The 25,954-nt window shown below is 42.9% G+C and overlaps 1 protein-coding gene across 3 annotated transcripts in view; it reads left to right on the top strand.

The window, feature by feature from the left end:
* The first annotated feature begins 2,551 nt into the window (after positions 1-2,551).
* lzts3a (leucine zipper, putative tumor suppressor family member 3a) overlaps positions 2,552-25,954 on the top strand; it is a 237,262-nt gene continuing 213,859 nt past the window's right edge. The window contains exons 1-2 of one of the 3 annotated variants that reach the window (XM_073042182.1): positions 2,613-2,665; positions 3,668-3,770. The gene's annotated coding sequence lies outside the window, so the exon portion shown is untranslated. Of the gene's footprint in view, positions 2,666-2,757; positions 2,992-3,667; positions 3,771-25,954 lie in introns of those variants that run through there. The other 2 variants (XM_073042184.1, XM_073042186.1) reach the window with 2 other exon arrangements.

Genomic DNA, 25,954 nt, shown 5'->3' with positions numbered 1-25,954 from the left:
GACTTGGGACATTAATTACCTTCCTTGAAGTAACAATGCACTCTTATATGCCGACTGGTGGTGTGCTGCAGGGATCGGTGATGGGTCTGTTGTTACTTCACATCTATATTAATAATTTAGATGATAATGTGTAACAGCAAATCTGTGGATGACACCAAGATCGGAGTGTGGTGAGCAGTGAGGAAAGCTATCAAAGCTTGTAACAGGATCTGGAACAGCTGGGTAAATGGGCTGAAAATTGGCAGATGGAACTTCATGCAGAAGATGTGAAGTGTTGCATTATGGGAGGACAAATCAGTGTCAGACTATTACAGTGAATGTTAGTGCTCTGAAGTGTGCAGAAGAGCAAAGGAACCTGGAAACACAGACCCATAATTCCTTGAATGTAACATCACAGGTAGACAGTTTTTGGCCAATTGGTTTTCATGAATCAGGGCATTGAGTACAGGAGTTGGAATATTATGTTGAAGTTGTATAACATGCTTAGGGGAGATCTTATAGAGGTATACAACATTATGAGGAGTATAGATAGGGTGCAGGCTTTTTTTTAACCTCAGGTTGGGTGGGACAAGAACAAGAGGTTATAGGATTAGGGTGAAAGATGAATTTGAGGGGGATCTTCTTCACTCAGAGGGTGGTTCGAGTGTGAACTGAGCTGCCTGTGGAAGAGATAGATGTGCGTCCAATTGTAACATTTAGGAGAAGTTTGGATAGGTACATGGATGAGAGAGGTATGGAGGGCTATGGTCTGGGGGCAGCTAAGCAGAAAACCAAGCTGGCATGTACGTGCCACGATGAATGAATCATGCCAGCACCTCTCTTTGAAGTTTGCGAAGATTCAACATGTCATCTAAAACTTTGACAAACTTCTATAGATGTGTGCAGAACTGACTGGTTACATCACAGCCTGCTATGGAAACACCAATGCCCTTGAGCAGAAAAGCCTACAAAAAGAAATGGATACAGTCCAGTCCGTTACAGATAAAGCCCTCCCCTCATTGAGCGCATCTACATGGAGCACTGTTGCTGGAAAGCAGCATCCATCTTCAGGGATCCCCACCACCCTGGACATACTCTCTTCTCGCTGCTGCCATCAGGAAGAAAGTACAGGAGCTCAGGATCCACACCACCAGGTTCAGGAACAATTATTACTCCCAACCATCAGGCTCTTGAGCCAGAGGGGACAACTTCACACAGCCCCATCACTAAACTGTTCCCAGAACACATGGACTCATTTTCAGCGACTCTTCATCTCATGTCCTCAATATTTATTTATAATAATTATTATTTATGTTTCTTTTTGTATTCACACAGCTTGTTGTCTTTTACACATTGTTTGTTTGTCAGTCTTGCTGTGTGCAGTCGTTCATCGATTCTATCGCGTTTTTTTACATTTACTGTGAATACCCACAAGAAAATGTATCTCGGGTTGTATATGGTGACATATCTGTACTTGGATAATATACCTGTTTTTCACTTTGCACAAGGTAGGCCTGTTTCCATGCTGTAGTCTTTACTTCCCGAGGGATACAGCAGTAACAGGCCCGAGTTGGTGCCACACATTCATGTGACCTATTAACCTCGTAACCCGTACGTCTTTGGGATGTAGGAGGAAACCCGAGTACCCGGAGGAAACACACAGGGAGAATGTACAAACTCCCTGTGGCAGGAATTGATCCCGGGCGGCTGGCACAGCAATCGCCGCTAGCGTGCTCTACCGTAATAGCAGAGAAATTAAAATCAACTGGCTAAAATTAGGGCGGGGGGACTTGAGAGGGATAAGGAAGGTCGATGGAAAGATTTGGAAAAGGTTTGGTCCCCTCCCCCTTCGTTCCACCCAGAACAACTGTGTTGGCTAAATCTTTGACCTGCTGCCCGTTCTCAGCACTGAACACCAGCCTTTCGGAACCTCGCTATGCTTTGTGAGATCACGGAGTCTTTACCTTCTTCGCAAACCCGGGTCTCTCAGTGACTGGTGTGTTCCCTGCTGGATTGGCCCACTCTAAAATAAGATTCCCTTTTCAACCCACCGCGCTGCATTTGACGTGGGCCGTCAGGTTGCGGGCCGTAGCCACCTTGTCACATATCACACCCTTTCTTTTCACCTACATTTATCATGGTGACAACGATAAGCGTAACAGTTCCAACTGCAATGCCTTAGAAGGACAGCGCAAGTTAGCGCGAGCAAACTGTACTTGGATTAATGACAGGAGCTGCCAAACGAGAGAAGAGGTTGAATTTTACAGAAATGTTACAATTATTTTTCCTCTCTTCATCGACCAACCTAGGGTCAAAGTAGATCGCTGCCACACTGTCTTGGCTCGCTTTGCGGGCTCGGGGACGTGCGAGAGGCAAGTCCGGACGGTAAAATCAGCATTGCACTCGGGGAAGGGAGCAGCACTGGTCACGGAGGCTGAGTGAAGGTGCGGGGCTGCTTTGCCATCGAGGGATGACGGCTTGCCGGAGCTGATAGGCTGGCGCAAGGCTGGAGGCAGGACCTAGGCTGCTACCACGCGAATGTCCACACTTGACAATTCGCCACCAACAGCACAGCCGGAGGAACCCGCAAGAAGCTCCCTCCTCCTCGGGAGGGGTTTTCTTTGAGAGACTCTTGACCTGATCGCAAGCGAACAACTTTGCTCTCACCGCAGGATGTACCTCAACGGTGAGTACCTCCTCCTCCTCCTCTACACCCCCCCCCCGCCCCGTGACTAACAAAAGGGCGTTTTTAAGAACGCGCACCCGACTACTTTTGCTACGGACGGAAGATTTAAGTTGGTCCCAAGTTTAGCAGTTAAGCTGACTTAGACATGATTGCAAAGCCGTGACAGGTGGGGAATATATTAAGGGCGTGAAACAGAGGCTTTGCTTCTAAGAATACCGGATCTGTTGCACGGAATGTGAATTGCGGACTTTCGTTTATACCTGTTTAGTTGGCTTATTTTACACCCTGTTTGAAATTAGCTGCAAAATCAACGCTGAACGAAGCAGGTAATACTGAATGTGGTTCTCATCTTGTACATTCGGCTCTCCGGCCTCGGTGATGTAAGCGGATTGTGTACGTGATCTGATTTAAAGGGACTCTCAACTTGTCCCCTCTCCTGGAAGGCAGAGCGACACTGCACTGCACCATTTGTGTGTTTATTATATTTTAAATCAAACCACGATGTGAATGTAACTGACCTTTATTTTAAATCGGCGCAGTAGCTGCCCTGGCTGTGTGCTGCTCCCCTAGCGCGCTCTCCCGATTTTAAGCGGGAGGTCACGCCAGGTGACGGCTTCGTAATTCTGGTTGAAAGGAAACCCCTGGCTCGCGTTGGGGACCAGGGTGATGGGCGAAGGATATTGGTTTACACATCGGTGGAACTTTATGGTCGGGATTGGCATCAGGAAGCATTGCCTTCATTTCGCTGGTTTCCGCGGTTGAATTATTTTTGGGAGGAGCCTGGTGGTTAAAGCGATGCAAGTCACGCCTGTACCAAAAGCGAGGATCAAGCCCCGTACAATAATCTTCCGAAATAAGTGCTGATGTTAATTAAAGTTTGCAGTCACTGGGCAAATTATATTTTCACCTACCCATCCCATCCCATTAAGACCGATATAGGTTAACTGAAGATTAAAGTGTATTTTAAAACGAATCCATGTCAGTTGCCTTTGTTTTTTTTAGCTCTCAATGTCATGTTGACTTGACTGATGATCTTCTCCAGATCGACCGTTTCTGTGACAATGCTTGAAGGAAACAGCGCCCTGCCGAAGGATATCAAAATATTGTGAGGTTTGACGACACTTCAAATAGTCTGCCGTTAGGAGCACATTTTAGAATATAAAATCATGGTAAAATTATGACAGCACCAGGCCCATTGCTTGTTCTTAGTTTCATTCTTTCCGTGTAACCTTTCAAGGGCCTGTCCATTACCTTTTGGAGATGTTAATTCGACCTCCATACCCGGAGCTGTCAGTGAGCTGCAGATCACTTTGACCCGTGTAGACTTGCATCCATGTCCTATTGCTCTTTGATTCCAACCTTTCAGGATCCTTGTATCCTTCTTTTCATCATCCTTGTACCTTTTGCCCAAAAATTTCATTTTGTGTTTGTTGATCCTCAAACCACCTACCAATGGGATAGCTTGCTTTGAGTTGAACATGACCTTGTATCATCCCCCCAACTCTTGAATACCTGCAAGAAAATGAATCTCAGGGTAGTATAAGGTGACACACAGTATGGTATTTTGATAATACCTTACTTTGGTAATAAATTCACTTTGAAGTTTGAACCTTGAATCAATCTTCTTTGATCCAAAGAGAACAATCTCAAGTTTTCCACTCCAGCTTCTGTTTACCCCCAGGTGTTCCCAACCTGGGGCCCACAGACCCCTTGCATCATGGTATTGGTCCATGGCATTAAAAGTTTTGGAGTTCCTGGTTTACCTGAAATATTTAATTCTTGAAACATCAAGGGCAGCTGAAGAAAATCGGCAAAGAATTTTCTTTTCCATAACTTACTTCTCCACTTCTGGTCTAAAGACCATAAAGACCGTAAGACATAGAAGCAGAATTAGACCATTCAGCCCATCGAATCTGCTCTGCCATTCCATCATGTCTGATCCTGGATCCCACTCAGCCCCATACACCTGCCTTCTCGCCATATCCTTTGATGCCCTGACCGAACAGGTAGCAATCAACTTCTGTCTTAAATATATGCATGGAATTGGCCTCCATTGCTCTCTGTGGCAGAGCATTCCACAGATTTACTACTCTCTAGCTAAAAAAAATTCCTCATCTCTGTTCTAAAGGTTCACCCTCAGTTTTGAGGCTGGGCCCTGTAGTTCTGGATACCCCCACCATCAGAAACATCCTCTCCACATCTACCCTATCTAGTCCTTTCAATATTAGGTAGGTTTCTGTGAGATTTTCTCCCTCCAACATTCTTCTAAATTCCAGTGAGTACAGGCCCAAAGCTGCCAAATGCTCCTCATATGTTGACTCCTTCATTCCAGGAATCATCCTTGTGAACCTCCTCTGGACTCTCTCAAATGACAACACATCCTTTCTGAGATATGGGGCCCAAAACTGTTGACAATACTCCAAGTGCAGCCTGACTAGTGTCTTCTAAAGGCTCAGCATTATCTTCTTGCTTTTATATTCTATTCCTCTTGATATAAATACCAACATTGCATTTGCCTTCTTTTTAGGCTCAACCTGTAAATTAATCTTCTGGAAATCTTGCACTAGGACTCCTAAGTCCCTCTGCACCTCTGATGTTTGAACCTTCTCCCCATTTAGATAATAGTCTGCACTATTGTTCCTCTTACCAAAATGCATTAACACACATTTCCCAACCCTGTAATCCATCTGCCATTTTTTGCCCATTCTTCCAATTTGTTTAAGTCCTGCTGCAATCGCATTGCTTCCTCGGCACTACCTACCCCTCCACCCATCTTCGTATCATCTGTAAACTTTGCCACAAAGCCATCAATTCCATTATCTAGGTCACTGACAAACAAAGTGAAAAGCAGTGGTCCCAATACTGACCCCTGAGGAACACCACTAGTCACTGGCAGCCAACCAGAAAAGGCCCCTTTTATTCCCACTCACTGCCTCCTGCCTGTCAACCAGTCCTCTAGCCATGCCAGTATCTTTTCTGTAACACCATATGATTTTATCTTGTTCAGCAGCCTTATGTGTGGTACCTTATCACATGCCTTCTGTAAATACAAGTAAGTGACATCCACTGCCTCTTCTTTGTCCACCCTGCTTGTTACTTCCTTGAAGACTTTAACAGATTTGCTAGGCAAGATTTCCCTTTACAGAAACCATGCTAACTTTGACTTACTTTATCATTAGTCTCCAAGTACCTCAAAACCTCATTGTTAATAATAGACTCCAACACTTTCCCAACCACTGTGGTTAGGCTAGCTGGTCTATAATTTCCTTTTTTTTGCCTTCCTCCCTTCTTAGAGTGGAGTGACATTTGCAGTCTTCTAGTCGTCCGGGACCTTGCCAGAATCAAGTGATTCTTAAAAGGTCATGACCGATGCATCCGTTATCTCTTCAACAACCTCTCTCAGGACTTTGGGATGTTGTTCATCTGTCCCAGGTGACTTATCCACCTTAAGACCTTTGAGTTTGCCTAGCACTTTTTCCTTTGTAATAGCAATCGCACTCACTCTTGCTCCCTGACACTCGCAGACCACTGGCACACTGCTAGTGTCTTCCACAGTGAAGACTGATGCAAAGTACCCATTAAGTTCATCTGCTATTTCTTTGTCCCCCATTACTACCTCACCAGCATAATTTTGTAGTGGTCCAATATCAACTCTCACCCCTCTTTTACACTTTATATAACTGAAAAAAGAACTTTTGGTATTTTTCTTTATATTATTGGCTAGCTTGCCCTCACATTTCATCTTTTCCCTTCTTACAGCTTTTTTAGTTGCCTTTTGTAGGATTTTAAAAGCTTCGCAATCATCCAACTTCCCACTCACTTTTGCTATCTTGTATGCTATTTCCATGGCTTTTATGCAGTCCTTAACTTCCTTTGTCAGCCACAGTTGTCTACCCCTGCCATTTGTGAACTTCTTCCTCTGTGGGACATATCTTTCATGTGCCTTATGAACTATTCCCAGAAACTTCAGCCATCTCTGCTCTGCCGTCGTTTCCACCAGTATCCTTCTCCATTCCACCTGGGCAATCTCCTCTCTCATGCTTCTGTAATTTCCTTGATTCCATTGTGATATAGATACACGTGAGTTGTGCTTCTCCCATTCAAATTGCAGTAAGAATTCAATCATAACGATCACTGCCTCCTAAGGGTTCTTTTACGTTAAGCTCCCTAATAAGATCTGGATTCTTACACAACACCCAACCTAAGATAGCTTTTCCTTGAGTAGGCTCAAGCACAAGCTGCTCTAAAGAGCCATCTTGTAGGGACTCAACAAATTCCTTCTCTTGAGATCTGACACCAAGCTCATTTTCCCAATCCCCTTGCATATTGAAGTTCTCCATTACAATTACAACATTACCCTTTTTACATGTTCTTTTCCAACTCCCTCTGCAACCTCAACCCCATATCTTGGCTGCTGTTTGGAGGCCTGCGTGTGATTCCCTTTATGGTTTTTTTTACCTTTGCAATTTCTTACCTCCACAAACTCCACACACAATGATTCAACATTCTCTGGCCCTATGCCACTCCTTTCTAAAGATGTAATTCCATTTTTTACCAACAGAGCCACACCACTGCCTATGCCTTCCTGCCTGTCCTTTCAATACAAAGTATATCCTTTGATGTTAAGCTCCCAACTATGGCCTTTCAGCCACTGCAAATGTATTTTTTTAACTTTTATATAAAATTAGAGCTGAGAAATGGGTCTTGACATCTAAACTGGTATCCATGCTTCACATAAACCTGTTCCTACAATGTAACAAGACAGCCTTCTATTGCTTCCTCCCTAATGTTCATTGCTTCAACTAGGCCATGTGGTTGCAAGCTCCACATTCCACCAGTATTGCTTACTCTCAGCAGGATTAATTATTAATGATTATTTTATAATTATTGTTTTGCATATCCGCACCCAGTTCAAGAAGGAAATCCATAATAAATAATGCAAGTCTTTATATCTTTTAATAATATATTAACCTTGTTAGCTCCTCTGGTAAATATAGAAGTAGTAAGTATTCAATTTGGTGATATCTTGTTGTCTTGACCTATGAGTCTATCTTATGGCCCCTGGGATCACTCAAAGCTGCATAATACATATAAACTCATAGGTCAAGGCGACAGGCCCTTTGGCCCAACTCATCCGTGCTGATCAAGTTGTTGACCTGAGCTTCATTTGCCTGCATTTGGTCCTTTTAACTTTTGAGCAGCAAACAAGAAACTGGAAGGACTCAGAAAAAATTAGAGTCAACCTTATAGAAATGTTATAGAGGTATAGGTAATTCCCGAAGGTAGGGGAATTCAAAACTAGGGAAAAGGTTTAAAAGAAACCCGAGGGAGAACTCTTCCACACAGAAGATGATGATGATATAGCAGGAGCAGCCAGAAGAAGTGGTTGAGGCTGGTAAAATATTATCATTTGAGAACCACTTGGATACGTATATAGAGGGACAAGGCCTGGAGGGATCAGGGCTAAATGCAGGCAACTATGGCTAGCGAGGTGGGCAACATGGTTGGCCAAAGTGCCTGGATCCATGCTGAAGTACTCTATTGCTCTGTGACTCAGTGTTTGGACCAGGGCTGTGAAAAGGTCTGAGTGGTCTTAGCAAGGCCCAAACTGGGCAACTGTGATAAAAACTGAACCTTTTGGAAACACTCAGTGGGTCAGGCAGCATCTGTGGAAAGAATTAGCAATTTATGCTGAAGTTTGAGGGATTTTCTTGTAGAGTCTTTCCAGTACTTTAGTGTTTATTTCAGCTTTCCAACATCTACTGTCCTTTTCTGACTTTCATTTTCTGATGTCGGTGAGTGATGATGAAGTGCCACTTGATAGTACTGTTGACAAAAGCTTCTCTCACTTGCTAACAACTGAGAGTAGACCGATAGCAGGGGGACTGGAAGATTGAATTAGCTCTTCTTTTGGTGGACAGGACATACCTGGACAATTTCCCACATTGTTAGGTAGATGGCAGTGTCGTAATGAATGGGAACAGATTAGCCAGAGGCAAGAGTTTCTCTGGAGTGTGGGCTTTCCCCAGCACAGCCAGGATGTTGTCTGGTTCCATAGTCTTTGTTATCCAGTGGTTTCATCTATTTCTTGATATCATATGGAGTGAATCACAATGGACAAAGATTGGATTCAATGGTGGGGAGGAACTTGGGTTAAAGTAGAAATTGGTCATCTGTTTGGCTGAACATGGTTAAAATCCTTCAAGCTGTTCCTTAATACTTGCATTCTGGGCCCTGTGTGTTGAGAATGGACAGTTTCTTGGAGGCTTCACAATGCTTTACAGTACAGGCAACCTGGTTCAATTCCTGTTGCCGCCTGTAAGGAGATTGTATGTTATCTCCCGACTACGTGGGTTTCTCCAGGTGTTCCAGTTTCTGCCGACAGTCCAAAGATGTACTGGTTGGTAGTTTAATTGATCATTGCAAATTGTCCCCTGATTAGGCTCGGGTTAAAATCGGGGTACTGCAGGGCAATGTGGCTTCGAAGGGGCAGAAGGGTCTATCTGCTGCATCTCAATAAAATACAAAAAGCTCTTTAGTTATCCACCACAATTCTCAACTGGATGTGAAAGGACTGCAGATTTGATCTGATCCATTGGTTCTGATACCAGTAGCAATATATCAATGTCAAAGTAAAAGATATGCTACTCTCTACTACCTTACGATTCGGTTTCTTGCAGACATTTACAAGAAATTAAATAAATACAATAGAATTAATGAAAAACTAAGCACAATCAACCAATGTACAAAAGAAGACAGATAGCTCAAGTAAAAAAAATACTGAGAATGTGAGTTGTAAACAGTCCATGAAAGTCAGCCTGTTGGTTAAGTTGTGTCAAGTAGCAGTGACTGAAGTTATCCACACCAGTGTATATCAAACAACATCATCTAGTTGTTTAGCATCGTAGTGCATCTTTACTAGGCCAGCACCTCATCATATTCAGGATGCCTGCCGCTACTCTTGCCATGCTCTTTTATACTCTTCATTGACCCAGGGTTGATTCCTGGTGTGATAGTATTGGTAGACTGAAGTAAGTAGTGTGATCACTTGAGTTGAGTATGATGTCCTCTTAAGAGTTTGTCTTATTATTATGTCCTCAGGAGGCTGTAGAGACCATTCTGGGATCCACATACTCTGGTACAGTGTGGGCAAGAGCAGGTGCTGGCTGTGGTTTGTGCTTAGATCTTTTGGTTTGTTCAGACTCTCCTTTCAACGCTGCTTGTTTTCTGTGGCACAGCAGAGGTCACTCTCAAATAGCACATACTCCTCTTGAACAGATTTCTTTCCGGTGTGTCTATTGAGTGCAATGTCTTGCCAGTTTTCAGATGCAACATTGAATTTCTTCAGGCTGAACTTGATGTTGTCTTTGAAGCATTTTCTTTGCCCATCAGGGGCCCGCTGACCGACCTTCTGCTGGAAGTAAAGGATCTTTTTGGCATCTGGATGACATGACCTACCCGTTGGAGTTGGTATTGCTTTATCACAGTGAGATGCTGTTTGTGTTGGTGTCCTCCAGGGCTCTGGTGTTTGCGAGTCTGTCCTTGTAAGTACCTGGCCATGGTGCTACAGATTATGGCAGTGTATGTCTTTGCTGCTCCTGATGATCCACAGAGCCTCAGTGGTGTCCATTTTGAGCTGATTGATCTCTTCTGAGTTTGTCCCATTGTACTTCTGCACAACATAGCAAAGGGTGTTCTCACAGGACTCCACAAGAACTGTGTGCTAGTCACTTCTACCAGTGCGGTCACCAGCACTGGTATTCAGTTTCATGTACATCGAAATATACAGTGCAATGTGCCACTTGTATTAGCAAGACTGTGCTGGGGGCAGACTGCAAGTGTCCAGCACCTATGTAGCATGCCCCCCATGTTCAGCAGAACAACGCAAGCTACAACAATAACAGCAACAAAATAAAAGAACAGCAAAGCAAGCCCTTTTCCTTCCTCCTGTCCACCAACCCACTCACTCACACACAAACAACTCCAGCACAGGCTGCCTGAGGGCCTTCAGTCTCCTGTCAACTTGTGGACTTGCAGCCTTGGACTTCTTACTTCCCTGGTGGACACTCACAGATTCTCAGACATCTGGTCTCCTGAGTGTTACAGTTACACAAAGAGAGTGCAGTGCAGGCAGACAGATAAAGTGTAAGGACCACAACCAGGCAGAAGGGAGATCAAGAAACACACACAAAATGCAGGTGGAATGCAGCAGGTCAGGCAGCATCTATAGGGAGAAGCGCTGTCAACGTTCAAGATCAAGAGTTCTTTTTTAGCATATGAGAGGTCCATACAAGAGTCTGATAATAACAGGAGAGAAACTGTCTTTGAATATTGTGCATCGTGCTCTCAAGCTTTTGAATCTTCTGCCTGTCAGGAGAGGGGAGAAGAAAAATGTCTGGGGTGAATCTTTGATCATGTTGGCATCTTTTCCAAGGCAGCAGGAGGTGTAGGCCTGAGGCAGAAGGTATGACTGGTTTCTGTGATTTACTGGACTTCATTAGCAAGTCTTCGCTGCACCAGGCTGTGATGCATCCGGATAGGATGCTTTTTATGTGCATCTGTGAATGTTGGTCAGAGCCATTGAGATCACGCCTGTCTCCTCCTCGTATTCTGTTTCATCACTGTTTGAGATCTAGTCCAGTACAGCGTTGTCATCTGTAACCTTGAAAATAGAGTAATTTACTTTGGGGAGTTAAACTAGTCCTGGACATACATGTCCCTAGGGTAGTAATCTCAGGATTGCTGCCTGTGCCACGTGCTAGCAAGTGTAAGAATAGCAAGAGGCATATTAATGTGTGGCTGAGAGACTGGTGCAGGGGCAGGGCTTCAATTTCCTGGATTATTGGGGCCTCTTCAGGGGGAAGTACAAGCTGTACAAAAAGGACGGGTTACACTTGAACCCAAAGGGGTCCAGTATCCTAGCGGGCACATTTAATAGTGCTGTTAAGGAGGGTTTAAACTAATTTGGCAGGGTGGTAGGAACCAGAGCGATAGGGTTGAGGAAGGGGAAAACAGAAATAAATCAAAGATAGCGTGCAACAGAGATTATAGAACGAACAGGCAGGAGATGAGGCTTAATCACAGCCAGTGGCATGAGTTACAGGGCAATAGAGATGTGGTGCAGTTAAAACAGAAAGCAACAAATACTGGGCAGGGAGTCTTATATTTGAATGCACGCAGCATAAGGAATAAAATGGACGATCTTGAAATTCAGCTACAGATTGGTAAATATGACGTTGTGGCCATCTCTGGAACTTGGCTAAAGGATGGCTGCCATTGGGAGCTGAAGATAGAAAAGGCATATCAGAAAGGCAATGTCATGATAATCACTGGGGATTTTAACATGAAAGTGGATTGAGAAAACCAGGTCAGTACTAGACCTCAAGGGAGAGAATTTGTAGAATGTCTAAGGGATGGCTTTTTAGAACAGCTTGTTGTTAAGCCCACTAGGGGACTGGCTGTGCTGGATTGGGTGTTGTGCAATGATCCGGAGGTGATAAGAGAGATTAAGGTTAAGGAACCCTTAGGGAACAGTGATCACAATATTATCGAGTTCACATTGAAATTTGAGAGGGGAAAAATAAAATCCAGTGTGTCGGTACTTCAGTGGAATAAAGGAAATTACAATGGCATGAGAGGGGAACTGGCCGAAGTTGACTGGAAAGGGACATTTGCAGGAAGGACAACAGAGCAGCAATGGCTGGAGTTTCCGTGAAAAATGATGGAAGTGTAAGACAGATATATTCCAAATAAGAAGAAATTTTCAAAGGGAAGAAGGACAAATGAATTCAGAACCAAAGTAAAAGCAGAAGAGAGGGCATACAAGAAAGCCAGAGCTAATGGGAAGATAGAGGATTGAAAACCTTTTAAAAACTTGCAGAAAGAAACTAAGAATGTCATTAGGAAGGAAAAGATGAATTATGAAAGGAAGCTGGAGACTAATATCAAAGAAGATACTAAAAGCTTTTTTTAAGTATATAAAGGGTAAAAGAGAATCAAGGGTAGATATAGGACCAATACAAAATGATGCTGGAGATACTGTGATAAGAAATGCAGAGGTGGCAGAGGAATTGAATGCATATTTAGCATCAGTCTTCACAGTGGAAGACGTCTGCAGTATACCGGACATTCAAGAGTGTCAAGGAAGTGAAGTTTGTGCGATGAAAATTATGACTGAGAAGGTGCTCAGGAAGCTTAATGATCTGAAGGTGGATAAGTCTCCTGGACCAGATGGAATGCACCCTTGGGTTCTGAAGGAAGTAGCTGGAGAGATTGCGGAGGCATTAACAATGATCTTTCAGGAATCGATAGATTCTGGCATTGTACCAGATGACTGGAAAATTGCAAACGTTACTCCACTATTTAAGAAGAGTAGGAGGCAGCAGAAAGGAAAATATGGACCAGTTAGCCTGACATCAGTGGTTGGGAAGTTGCTGAAATCAATTGTTAGGGATGAGATTATGGAGCACCTGGAGGTACATGACAAGATAGGCCAAATCCAGAATGGTTTCCTGAAAGGAAAATCCTGCCTGACAAACATACTGCAATTCTTTGAGGAAATTACAAGCAGGGTAGACAAAGGAGATGCAGTAGACATGGTATACTTGGATTTTCAGAAGGCCTTTAACAAGGTGCCGTGCATGAGGCTGCTTAGCAAGCTAAGAGCCCATGGAATTGCAGGGAAGTTACTAGCATGGATGGAGAATTAGTTGGGCGGCAGAAAACAGAGAGTGAGAATAAAGGGATCCTATTCTGGCTGGCTGCTGGTTACAAGTGGAGTTCCACAGGGGTTGGTGTTGGGACCGCTGCTTTTTATGATGTATGTCAATGATTTGGACTATGGTATTAATGGATTTGTGGCTAAATTTGCCGATGATACAAAGATAGGTGGAGGAGCAGGTAGTGTTGAGGAAACAGAGAGCCTGCAGAGAGACTTAGATAGTTTAGGGGTATGGGCAAAGAAGTGGCAAATGAAATACAATGTTGGAAAGTGTATGATCATGCACTTTGGTGGAAGAAATAAATGGGCAGACTATTATTTAGATGGGCACAGAATTCAAACTGCAGAGATGCAAAAGGACTTGGGAGTCCTTCTGCAAGATGCCCTAAAGGTTAATCTCCAGGTTGAGTCGGTTGTGAAGAAGGCAAATGCAATGTTGGCATTCATTTCTGGAGGTATAGAATATAAGAGCAGGGATGTGATGTTGAGACTCTATAAGGCACTCGTGAGACCACACTTGGAGTATTGTGTGCAGTTTTGGGCTCCTTATTTTAGAAAGGATATACTGACATTGGAGAGGTTTCAGAGAAGATTCACAAGAATGATTCCAGGAATGAAAGGGTAATCATATGAGGAATGTCTGGCAGCTCTTGAACTGGATTCCCTGGAGTTTATGAGAATGAAGGGGGATCTCATAGAAACATTCCAAATGGTAAAAGGCCTGAAGAGATTAGATACGGCAAAGTTATTTCTCATGGTAGGGGATTCTAGGACAAAAGGGCACAACTTCAGGATTGAAGGATGTCCTTTTAAACTGAGATGCAGAGAAATTACTCTAGTCAGAAGGTGGTAAATCTGTGGAATTTGTTGCCACAAGCGGCTGTGGAGGCCAAGTCTTTGGGTGTATTTAAGGCAGAGATAGATAGGTTCTTGATTAGTCAGGGCATCAATGGGTATGGGTGAAGGCAGGGGAGTGGGGATGACTGGATCAGCCCATAATTGAATGGCGGAGCAGACTCGATGAGCCAAATGGCCTACTTCTGCTCCTATATCTTATAGTGTTATTGTTTTATTCAGCTAGACCTTAGGATAGAAATACATAGCTCCCTGACAGTAATGACACAGATAAACAAAGTGGTGAAGACATTGAGTAGAGTTAGGGATCATGTTACAGTTATAAAAATCATTGATCAGGACATGCATGGAATATTGTGTGCAGTTCTGGCCATAGGATAGATGTGACTGGGCTAGAGAGGGGTGCAGAAAAGATTCACAGGATGTTCCCTGGACAAGAGGGCTTGAGTTCTAATAAGAGACTAGATAAGTTGGATCTGTATTCCTTAGAGTGAACAAGGCTGAGATGTGACCTTTTATGCAGTGGTTTCCAAAGTGGGCGATATTGAACCCCTGGTGGGAGTTTCTAAGTGGGAGAGTATTTGGTAGCAAAGGGGGCAGCTGTGGAATTATAGGCTTGTTAAGAAATAAATAACTTATTATAAGCATTTGATCCTCAGTGCCTCTTAATTGATTACAATGGTCACGTAAATGCCTCATCTCTTGCTTATCTACCATTGTCTTAGCCTTTTCTTGAAGCACATTATAATTGTTGGAAAAACATTGTGACACTTCTGTATTTGGCATATCATAAGAAATCCGGAGTGAAGAGGTTGCGTTATTTCCGGGTCTGGCCTGCATATTACTGTCACTTATGACTGCATACTTGGCTGGTACGATTCCTGTATTCCAAGCACATAGTGTCACAATTCCTGTGAATTAGGGTATGACATTCAATGGGGTAAGTTCAGAATAGTTTTGACCACATTTCTCCAGCCCACAGCCCAACCGAAATATCTCTGCCCCACTTGAAGCACCTTCAAGCAGCGAGTCAGGTTTTGCTCGAGCCTGATGACGTCATAACTTTCCCCTTTATTGATCGTAGCACTTGAGGTTGGACTTAAATAATAGGCAATAGACCATGGTTGTTAGTTCATAATGAAAATGGCAGAAGCAGATCAAATGAAAAAGAAGCCTAGACAGTATACTGTAGAGTATCTGAAATATGGATTTATACCAGCATCAAGCAACCAACACCGGCCAACGTGTCTGCTGTGTGAAAAATATTCTTTCAAATAAGGCAATGAAAACACTCAAGTTCCTTGAACATTTGAATAGAATACAGTCTGATGAAGCAAACAAGAACTTTGGTTATTTCAGTCCCTTTGTGAAAACTTTCAGAAATAGAAAGCTCTTCAAAACATGTTTGCTAGCATTTCACAACAGAACAGTGATAGTGTGGGTGCTTCATACATTTCATTGCCCATTGCTAAATCTGGAAAGCCCCATACAATTAGAGAAGAACTGTTTCTGCCAGCAGTAAGGGAGCTTCTGAGTACAGCTTTGCATAGTCACCAGACAAAGTGAATCCACTCAGTGACAATCTGTTCAAAGACAAATGGACAAAATGTCTGAGAATGTTGAAGAATTTGCTCTGCTATTGGATAAATCAGCTTTGCCGGACAATGAATCTGTGCTTCTTGGTTATGCTCGCTTCATGAAAGATGAAAACATGGTTCAAAAGTTCTTATTTGCAAGGGGACTAGAAACAGATATGAAAGGAAAGTCAATAACCATATAACCATATAACAATCACAGCACGGAAACAGGCCATTCTGGCCCTCCTAGTCTGTGCTGAACTCTTAATCTCACCTAGTCCCACCTACCCGCACTCAGCCCATTACCCTCCACTCCTTTCCTGTCCATATACCTATCCAATTTTACCTTAAATGACACAACTGAACTGGCCTCTACTACTTCTACAGGAAGCTCATTCCACACAGCTATCACTCTCTGAGTAAAGAAATACCCCCTCGTGTTTCCCTTAAACTTTTGCCCCCTAACTCTCAAATCATGTCCTCTCGTTTGAATCTCCCCTACTCTCAATGGAAACAGTCTATTCACGTCAACTCTATCTATCCCTCTCAAAATTTTAAATACCTCAATCAAATCCCCCCACAACCTTCTACGCTTCAATGAATAGAGACCTAACTTGTTCAACCTTTCTCTGTAACTTAAGTGCTGAAACCCAGGTAACATCCTAGTAAATCGTCTCTGCACTCTCTCTAATTTATTGATATCTTTCCTATAATTCGGTGACCAGAACTGTACACAATATTCCAAATTTGGCCTTACCAATGCCTTGTACAATTTTAACATTACATCCCAACTTCTGGACTCAATGCTCTGATTTATAAAGGCCAGCGTTCCAAAAGCCTTCTTCACCACCCTATCTACATGAGACTCCACCTTCAGGGAACTATGCACTGTTATTCCTAGATCTCTCTGTTCCACTGCATTCCTCAATGCCCTACCATTTACCCTGTATGTTCTATTTGGATTATTCCTGCCAAAATGTAGAACCTCACACTTCTCAGCATTAAACTCCATCTGCCAACGTTCAGCCCATTCTTCTAACCGGCATAAATCTCCCTGCAAGCTTTGAAAACCCACCTCATTATCCACAACACCTCCTACCTTAGTATCATCGGCATACTTACTAATCCAATTTACCACCCCATCATCCAGATCATTTATGTATATTACAAACAACATTGGGCCCAAAACAGATCCCTGAGGCACCCCGCTAGTCACCGGCCTCCATCCCGATAAACAATTATCCACCACTACTCTCTGGCATCTCCCATCTAGCCACTGTTGAATCCATTTTATTACTCCAGCATTAATACCTAACGACTGAACCTTCTTAACTAACCTTCCATATGGAACTTTGTCAAAGGCCTTGCTGAAGTCCATATTTCAGGTTGTTGAGTGATTTTTTTTTTCCCCAAAGAAAAGGACATTCATTCACAAACATTCTTGCTTGTGCAACAGATGAGGCACTGTCAATGACATGATGCCACCATGGAGTTATTACTTTCTCGAAAAAAAGTGGCCCTAACATATTTACCATTCACTGTGTAGTTCAAGGACAACATCTTGTTGCAAAAAACCTAAGCGATTGGCTACACAAGTCATTAAATACTTTTATCACAGTGGTAAATAAAATCAATTCCCATGCTCTCAATTCTTGACTATTTTGAGAGTTTTGTATTGAGAATGATAAACAGCCTGAATGCTTGCTGTTGCACACAGAAGTTATATGGCTCTCAAAGGGCAACTGCCTGAGACTATTTTATGTGATATTTGAAACAGTGATAAAATTCTTTGAATGTTTTATTCAGTAATCAACTCAAGAATCTTAGGCATTCCAGGCCACACCATCAGTTCTTGGGTCCTTGGAGCCTCCATCTTACACCCACCCCACCTTCCCTAAACACACAACTCTCCTCTCTCCTCAGACTCTGTCCCCCTCTGATTCCAGCTCTCATCCATGCTGGGTCTTCCCTCCGATCTTCCCCTCTCTGAGGCAGAGCATTTTGTCCTGCACCTGCACCTCAGTGAGTTCTGTGCCCACCATGACACCCAGCTCTTCTTCCATTGCCTCTGAGTCCGTGCCTACTTCTTTGACAAGGACTCTACAGCCCTCACCAATGACCCTTTCTCCCGTTTTTAACCCTTCTGCTTTTCCTGGACACCCCACTCTGGTCTTCTGTCTGCTCAGGATCTTTTTATTGCTGACTGCTGATGAGACATCAACCATCTCGACTTTAACACTCCTCTCTCCAATTCAAACCTCACTCCCACTGAATTCACTGCTCTCCACTCTCTCTGCACTAATCACAACCTCACTATCAAACCTGCAAATAAAGGAGGTGCTATATTAGTCTGCCAGGCTGACCCTCTACCTCTACCTTGCTGAGGCCAGATGGCAACACTCAGACACATCCTCTTTCTTACCACCAGGGTGAGATCCAGAAAGACATGTCATAGAGATTTCAGGATCTTCTCTCGATCCAAATCCCAGATTGGTAATAAATCCGTTCCTGAACTCTTGTAATGAGGAATTAAAAGAAAGGATGGAGGAAGAACTGATCTTGCTACAAAATGATTGAGGTAAAGCTCATATCAAGATTTCCATTTGAAAGAAGTCTATGAATGCTATCAGGCGCAGTATGGAAAGGTCAAGATGTTCTTTATTGTCTTTCCAACATCATCTTTATTGGAGCGTGGTTTCAGTGCAGTTGCCCGACATCTTTCAATGCAATGAAGCAGATTGCAAATTACTGAACAAGAGAATCAGAGTGGCATTCAGCCTAGTATTGAGAAGCTGATATCCCTGCTTGAAGGCCATCCCTCTCATTGAAAGGGGAAAAAGCAATGAAATTGTGAATAGTTGGACTACTCATGTATGCTCTAAAATTGTTGATGAAAATTCTGTTCCTTGTAATTAAATAAAGATAATTTTATTTGTAGCTTTAAATATATTTGGATAATTGTTGCAATTATTTGTCACTGCTTTGAACTTTCAGTTCCTATTTACTTGCACTGTGGACTGTAAATCAAAATTCTTTATAGTTTTTATGTAATGGCCAGAAAGGGAGAGGGGTGCTGGGGATGCGGTCTGGGAGCCAAACGGGCAGTAACCTAAAAAAGTTTGAGAAACACAGATTTAGAAGAATATAAAATGAGGGGCATAGACAGGGTAGACAGTTAGAGTCTTGCTTCCAGGGTAGGGGAGTTTTAAATAGCGGGTAGAGGTTAAAAGTGAGAGAGAAAAGAGTTAAGAGGGATATGAGCTGTAACTTTTCTCAAGTTTGGGTCTGTATGGAGCAAGCTGTCAGAGGAGATGGTAGAGGCAGGTACAGTTACAATAGTTAGGATGTTTGGAAAGGTACACAGGTGAATAGGAAAGGTTCTGAAGGATATTGGTCAAACCAAGGCAAATGAGATAAGCATAGACAGGCATTCTTGGTTGACTTGGACAAGTTGGGCCACAAATAAATTGGCTAAGAGAGAAAACCATCTGTGGAATGTTGAATATTATGTTATCCTCAATGCAAATTTCTGGTCAATAAATGTTCTACATTTTGTACTGGGACCTCTGTTGTTTGTGATGTATATAAATGGCCTGGATGAAAATGTAGATAGGTGAGTTAGTAAGTCTGCAAATGATACAAAGATTGATGGTGCCATGGATAGCATGGAAGAATAGCAAAGAATACAGTGGGATATAGATCAGTTACAGATATAGGCAGATAAATGGTAAGATGCAGTTTAATGTACCAAATGTGAAGTGCTGCATCTTGGTAGGTCAAATGTAAAGAGACAGTGTTAATGAGCAGATGGATCTAAGTTCATTGCTCCTGAAAGTGACTACACAAGTCAATAGGATGGTTAAGAAGGTATTTGGTATGTTTGTCTTTATTAGTCGAGGCACTGAGTTCAAAAGTTAGGAAGTTATGTTGCAGCTTTATAAAACTCTAGTTGGGTTGCACCTGGAGCATTGCATACATTTCTCAGTTTTCCAATATAGGAAGGATGTCGAGGCTTTAGAGGGGGTGCAGAAGAGGTTTACCAGGATGTTGCTGGATTAGAAAGCATGCAATAAGGAGAGGTTGGACAAACCTAGGTTGTTTTCTCTGGAGTGGTGGAGTCTGAAGGGAGATTTGATAGAGTTGTATAAGATTATGAGAGTCATATATAGAGTAGACAGTATCTTTTTCCCAGGGTTGAGATGCCTAATAGCAGAGGGCACCAGTTGTGAGAGGAGGGAATTTCAAAGAAGATGCGGGGAGCAAGTTTTTTCTACATAGAGAGTGGTGGGTGTCTAGAATATCCTGCCTGGGGTGCTGGTAGTGACCAAAACATAAGGTACTTTTAAGAGACATTTCGATTGGCACTTGAATTTGAGGGAAAAGGAAGGACGTGGACTTTGTGTAGGCAAAGGGGATTAGTTTAGTTGGCCATTCAATTATTATTAAGTTATTTGGTTCAGCACAACATTGTGGGCTGAAGGGCCTGTTCCTGTGCTGTACTGTTGGATAATGTAATGTGTGACAGATGACACGTTGTTCATAATATACAAACGAAGTCTGACGTAATGACATCAGTGTAGGACGGCTGCATTTGTTTTATTCATAATGGAAGTAAAGGGCTGTGGCTTCTGTTAAGCACAAAATGACTCACATGTTTTATTCACAAAATCCTACAGTACTGTTCTATGTACATCTGAGCTGAAGCATAAATAGGGCTTTATTCAAGAAATATTGCAGTGAATTTTGCTTTGTTTGCAGAATGGATGGTGCTGGAAGGTAATATGCCTGTTCACATGAGGTTAAGGCAGAAGGGTGCATAGTTGCTCTACTGCATTCAGTTAGAGCTTTTCATTAGTTACCGATAATGAATGAATGACAATTTCAGAATTGGAGAAACGTCTGACAAATAAAAGGACTGCCTTGTCCTTGCTGACTGTGATGCCTGTCCTTCGTTCAAAGGGCCGAATGGCCTACTCCTGCACCTATTTTCTATGTTTTATGAATCCCATTCACCCACATTAGGCCCAATCCTTCTACCTTTTTAATATACAAGAACCTGTATCAGCCTCCACTATCTCCTCTTGCAGCCCGTTCCAGACATTCACTCCCACTATATGAAAAAGCCTGCTCTTCATATTTCCTGTACATCATTGTCCTCTCCCCTGCCCAGGAATAAAGATTCTATCAATCCTCATCATTTTGTAAACCTCTTAGGCCTCTTAAGTTCCAGTGAGAAGAAACCTAACTTATCCACCCTCTCCTTATAATTAGCACCCACAAAATGCTGGAGGAACTCAGCAGGCCAGGCAGAATCAATGGAGAGGAATTCCTTCTTTATAGATTCTGTGTGCTCTGCTGAGTTCCTCTAGTGCTGTATGTGTTGTTCTGGGTTTCCATCATCTGCATAACCTCTTGTGTTTATGATTTGCTCTCCTTCTAAATGTCCATCTCAGGCAACATCCTGGTCAATGTCTTCTACACACTGTTTCTCTTCCTGGTACATCCTTTCTGTAGTGTGGCCACTAGAACTGTACAAAATAATCTGGTCTAACCATTATCTTGTACAACAGCAATATGATATCCCAACTCTTTTTACTCAAGGCCTTGTTCTTTGAAGGCAAGCATATCAATACTTTTTCTCGCTACCCTGTCTGCATTTGTTGCCACTTTCAGGGAGGTACAGACTTGTACCCCAAGATCTCTCTCTGTACTTTGGTGCCTTTCAGGTCCCTGCCATTTACTCTGGATATCCTACCAGAAACTGACCTCCCAAAGTGCATTTATTCCATGGTTTTTTTAGGGGGATGTGAGTTGACTGTGAGAGCCAAAAAAGAAAATGATTTGAACATTTGAACTGGGGCCAGGGTGTGCTCAGTTGGATTCAGAGGAGGCAAGAGCAGTCTGGAAATGTACACCATGTAAAGAGTAACTTTCTTTAATAGTCTCTTTCAAAAAGCAAACTGTTTAGGAGGAGCTGAGCAGATCAGGCAGCGCCTGTACAGGCTAAGGGATGATGGCATTTTGGGCCAAGATTCTGCAGCGGGACAGAGTGCGTGGAGTGGAAACAGCCAATTCTTTAACAATTAATTTACGGGATGTAGGCATTGCCAGCTAAGTCAGTGTTTATTGCCCATCCCTACTGACCCTTGAGAAGGTGGTGATGAGCTGCCTTCTTGAACCACTGCAGACCCTGTTGTGTAGGTACACCCACAGTATTGTTAGGGATGGAATTTCATGATTTTTACCCAGTGACAATGAAGGAACGGCGTTAAGTCAGGATGGTGAGTGACTTGGAGGGGGATTTCCAAGTGGTGCTGTTCCTAGATATCTGCTGTTCTCGTCCTTCTAGATGGTAGTGGTCATGGGTCTGGAAGATACTACCTTAGGAACTTTGCTGAGTTGTTGCAGTGCATCTTGTAGACAGTACACATTGCTGCAACTCGTGGAGGGGGTACCAATCAAGTGGGCTGCCTTGTACTAGATGGTGTCAAGCTTCTTGAGTGTTGATGGAGCTGCACTCATCCAGGCGAGTGGCAAGTATTCCATTACACTCCTGACCTGAGCCTTCTCGATGTGGACAGGCTTTTGGGGGTCAGGAGGTGAGTTACACGCTGCAGGAATCCTAGCCTTTGATGTGCTCTGGTAGCCACGGTGATTATATGGTTAGACTAGTTCAGTTTCTGTCCAATATAAAGAGAAGGAGATGGTGAAAGAGAGGGGTAAATCGAGCTGGTAGGTGATGGGTGGATCCAAGTTAGGTGGAGGAGATGATGGACAGATGGAGTTAGGTGGAGGGTGTTTAGAGCCTGAGGCTGGTGAGAGATAGGTGAAAACAGATATGGAAAAAATGTTCTTATCGAGCATATGGAAAACATATCACTAACACTATCATAGTGCTTCTGAGGTTGCATATGGAATATTAACCATCATGTTGTTTTGCATGCACTTCTAGCATTTTCCCATGTTTTTGTGTCTGTACAATCCGTCCTTTATTTACACTTGTTGTTTGGACCAAGCGGTGTCTTGAATACAAATGACCAGAAATTGCAAAAGAGAGCTAATAGATAAATATGTAATTATAAAATGTTATTAAGTTAATGCCTATGCACAACTTTTTTGTATGAATGAAACGTATTTAAAATTGATTTAGGAATGTTTGTGTGGGTGACAGAATAGTTTGCCCAATGACATAGAACTGATTGTGTATCTGAATTGGAAAAAAATTGTCAATTATGGCAAGTAATATAGACCTTCCTTTATTTTCAATTGTGCAAAACATCTAACGTCATCAATGTTTGAGACAGAGATAAACAGCTGTGGGAATTACGGGAGGTGGTGGAAAGCGGGGAAGTGAAGGATTGCCTTAAGGAGGTTTCAAACGTGTGATGGTGTTAGCAATTCAGAGCAGGGTAGTGTTGCTACCACAGAGTGAATGAAAGAGAGTCTGAGGCAGCACGGACACAATAGGCAGAAAGATCTTTGTGGATTGAAAAAGTGGAAGGGAGACCTGTGGTTGTGCAAGGACATTGTGTTTGATTGTGCTATGGGACACAAAGCCAGAAGAGATGAATAAGGATAGTTCGGAGACATTATAATGATTGTTACGTGCCAGCAGCCATAGACCACAGACGCAGATTTTAATGTTAAACAAATATATTTTCAATACCTACCCAAAATATAGACAATTAAAACAATTGCTCCCCTAACCAAAAATTAACAGTGCAATGCATCTTAGCTCACAAACTGTGGAGGTCTAGAAACAGTTCCTCCCAAGTCTTACTCAAACAGAGTCCTGGGATGACAATCCAGAAGGTTCCGGAGTCCACAGGAACAGGTGCAGGTGTCTGTGAGGAAGGGTTCATCAATCCACATTAAGATGACACAAGGTGACGATCATGGAAAATTCCAGAGGACAAGTGATCGTCACGTAACACACTGGATCCACGCAGGGATAACATCTTTCCACAGATGATCCCTACGTAGGGATATCACAAGGTGACGGTCACGGAATACTCATTAACACAAGTGGTTGCCACGTAACCCACCCGAATCCACGTATGGATTAACAAAAAGTGGTCACCACAGAATGCTCCAGAAACCCAAGTATGGATCATACAAAGTGACAGTCACGTATCCAATATGCAGTGTGTGCCGCAAATGATCACAATCTTCTGGACATGGAGAAATATTGGGAATGCCCACTGCTGTAGTGAACTCTTCAACTAACTCAACTCAACTCACTCTCTCGCTGGTAACTCACAGTTCATTGCATCACTTAGCTGCAGAGATTTTCAGAAACCTCCTGAATTCAATAGAAAAAGCCTACATTCATTTGTTATATGACACCATTCCCACACTTCGTCCAGCCGCACCTAAGTGATGCTTACGGTTTATCTAAGCAACGTTGATATGTAACAGGCACAGATAAATTGTGTTATTTGGGTAGCACACTCAAAATGCTGGAGGAACTCAGCAGATCAGCCAGCACCTATGGAAAGGAATAAACAGTGGATGTTTCCAGTTGAGAGCCTTCTTATCAGGACTGGAAAGGAAGGAGGGAGAAACCAGAAAAAGAAGATGTGGGGAGGGGAAAGAGTATGTACTGGCAGATGATAAGTGAAGCCAGGTGACTGGAAAGGTGGGTGGCTGGGGGAAAGGGGATGCAATGAGAAGCTAGGAGGGGATAGGTGGAAGAGCAGAAGGACTGAAGAAGAAGGAATCAGATAGGAATGTACTGCGGCTCATGGGAGAAAAGGAAGGAGGAGGAGCACCAGAGGGAAGTGAGGAGAAGAGAAAGGGTAAGAGGAGAGTTAGAATGGGGAACGTAGTTTGGTTAGGGTGGTGAACAGAATGGTAGGGCCGATGAACAGTAGGGCCAAAGGAACAGAAGGCTGCTGGTGCTCCATTCACTGAGTTCTACGATTCCAGGCCTGGTTAGGAAAAATGTTTTTGCAGCAGTATCACAGGCATATAGCATCAGAAACCCAACATTCACAAGAAAAATATGAACTACCTAGGTTTCTTATAATTTCACCTACCACCCCTCAGCCTCCATGGAAAACAAACCTAGCTTATCTAATCCTTACTCATAGCTGCAGTTATCCAATCCCAAAATACTCTTGTAAATCCCCCGCGCAGTCGCATCTTTGCTGTAATATGGTGACCAAAACTGTATTCAAGCAGTAGGCAACTGGTTTAGTAGGTGGTTCTAGCAAAGCCTTCCTGCCTTTACTGTGTATTTTACATCTTGGTTTACAAAGGAAAGCATGCTGTAGCTTCAAGAACATGAAGATGTACATGCTCCATGCCCCACCATATCCTCTCATTTATTGTATATATCTTTGTCTTGTTGCAGCTTTCCAATTGGCATGCTTATTTTCTGCACAACTGGCATCTTGCTTGTCTCTGTTAAGTGCACGGCAATTCTTTAGATATAAATTTCTCTATTATGCTCGCTGTATTTAAGTCCAAATGTATTACTAAGAGCAGGGAACCAAGTATTGGTAACATCAGCATTGGTAGCAATCTTCGACCACTTGTAGACCATTATCCTTTGCTTCCTGCCACTCAGCAAATTTTCGATTCAGTTTGCCGCTCTCTGTTGGATCAATGGACTTTTACTTTATAGACCAGCTTGGCAGGCGGGACCACATCTAAAGTCTTGTTGAAAACCATGTCAAATGCAGTGTCTTTATTGATCCTTCTTGTTACCTCCTCAAAAATAAACACAATTAGGTTAGTCAGACTAATCCTTCTGTTAAATCAATGCAAACTGTCATTACTACCTCCTTTTGAAATGAAGGGTTATAGCTGAACTGTTTCCAATAATTTGCCCACTACTATTAAACCAGCAGGTCTATAATTATTCACATTATCCCTTTCTTCCTCTTTAAAATATAGTAATCTCCACTGAATGAAAATCAACATAATCACAGAATAAAAACAGAAATTGCAGGAAATACTCATCAGGTTAGACCACATCTGTAGCAAGGGAAAGAGAGACTTTTAAGGGAGGCTTGTTATACTGTCTTTTCACCTCCTCCCTCACCACCACTCAGGTCCCCAAACAGTTCTTCCAGATGAGACAACACTTCACCTGGGAGTCTGTCAGGGTAATCTGCAGTATCCAGAGCTCCC

Source organism: Hemitrygon akajei, chromosome 4 (assembly GCF_048418815.1).
Source record: "Hemitrygon akajei chromosome 4, sHemAka1.3, whole genome shotgun sequence".
NCBI lineage: Eukaryota > Metazoa > Chordata > Chondrichthyes > Myliobatiformes > Dasyatidae > Hemitrygon > Hemitrygon akajei.
Note: the sequence above shows the minus strand (reverse complement) of the source record. Positions and strands in the feature narration are given on the sequence as shown.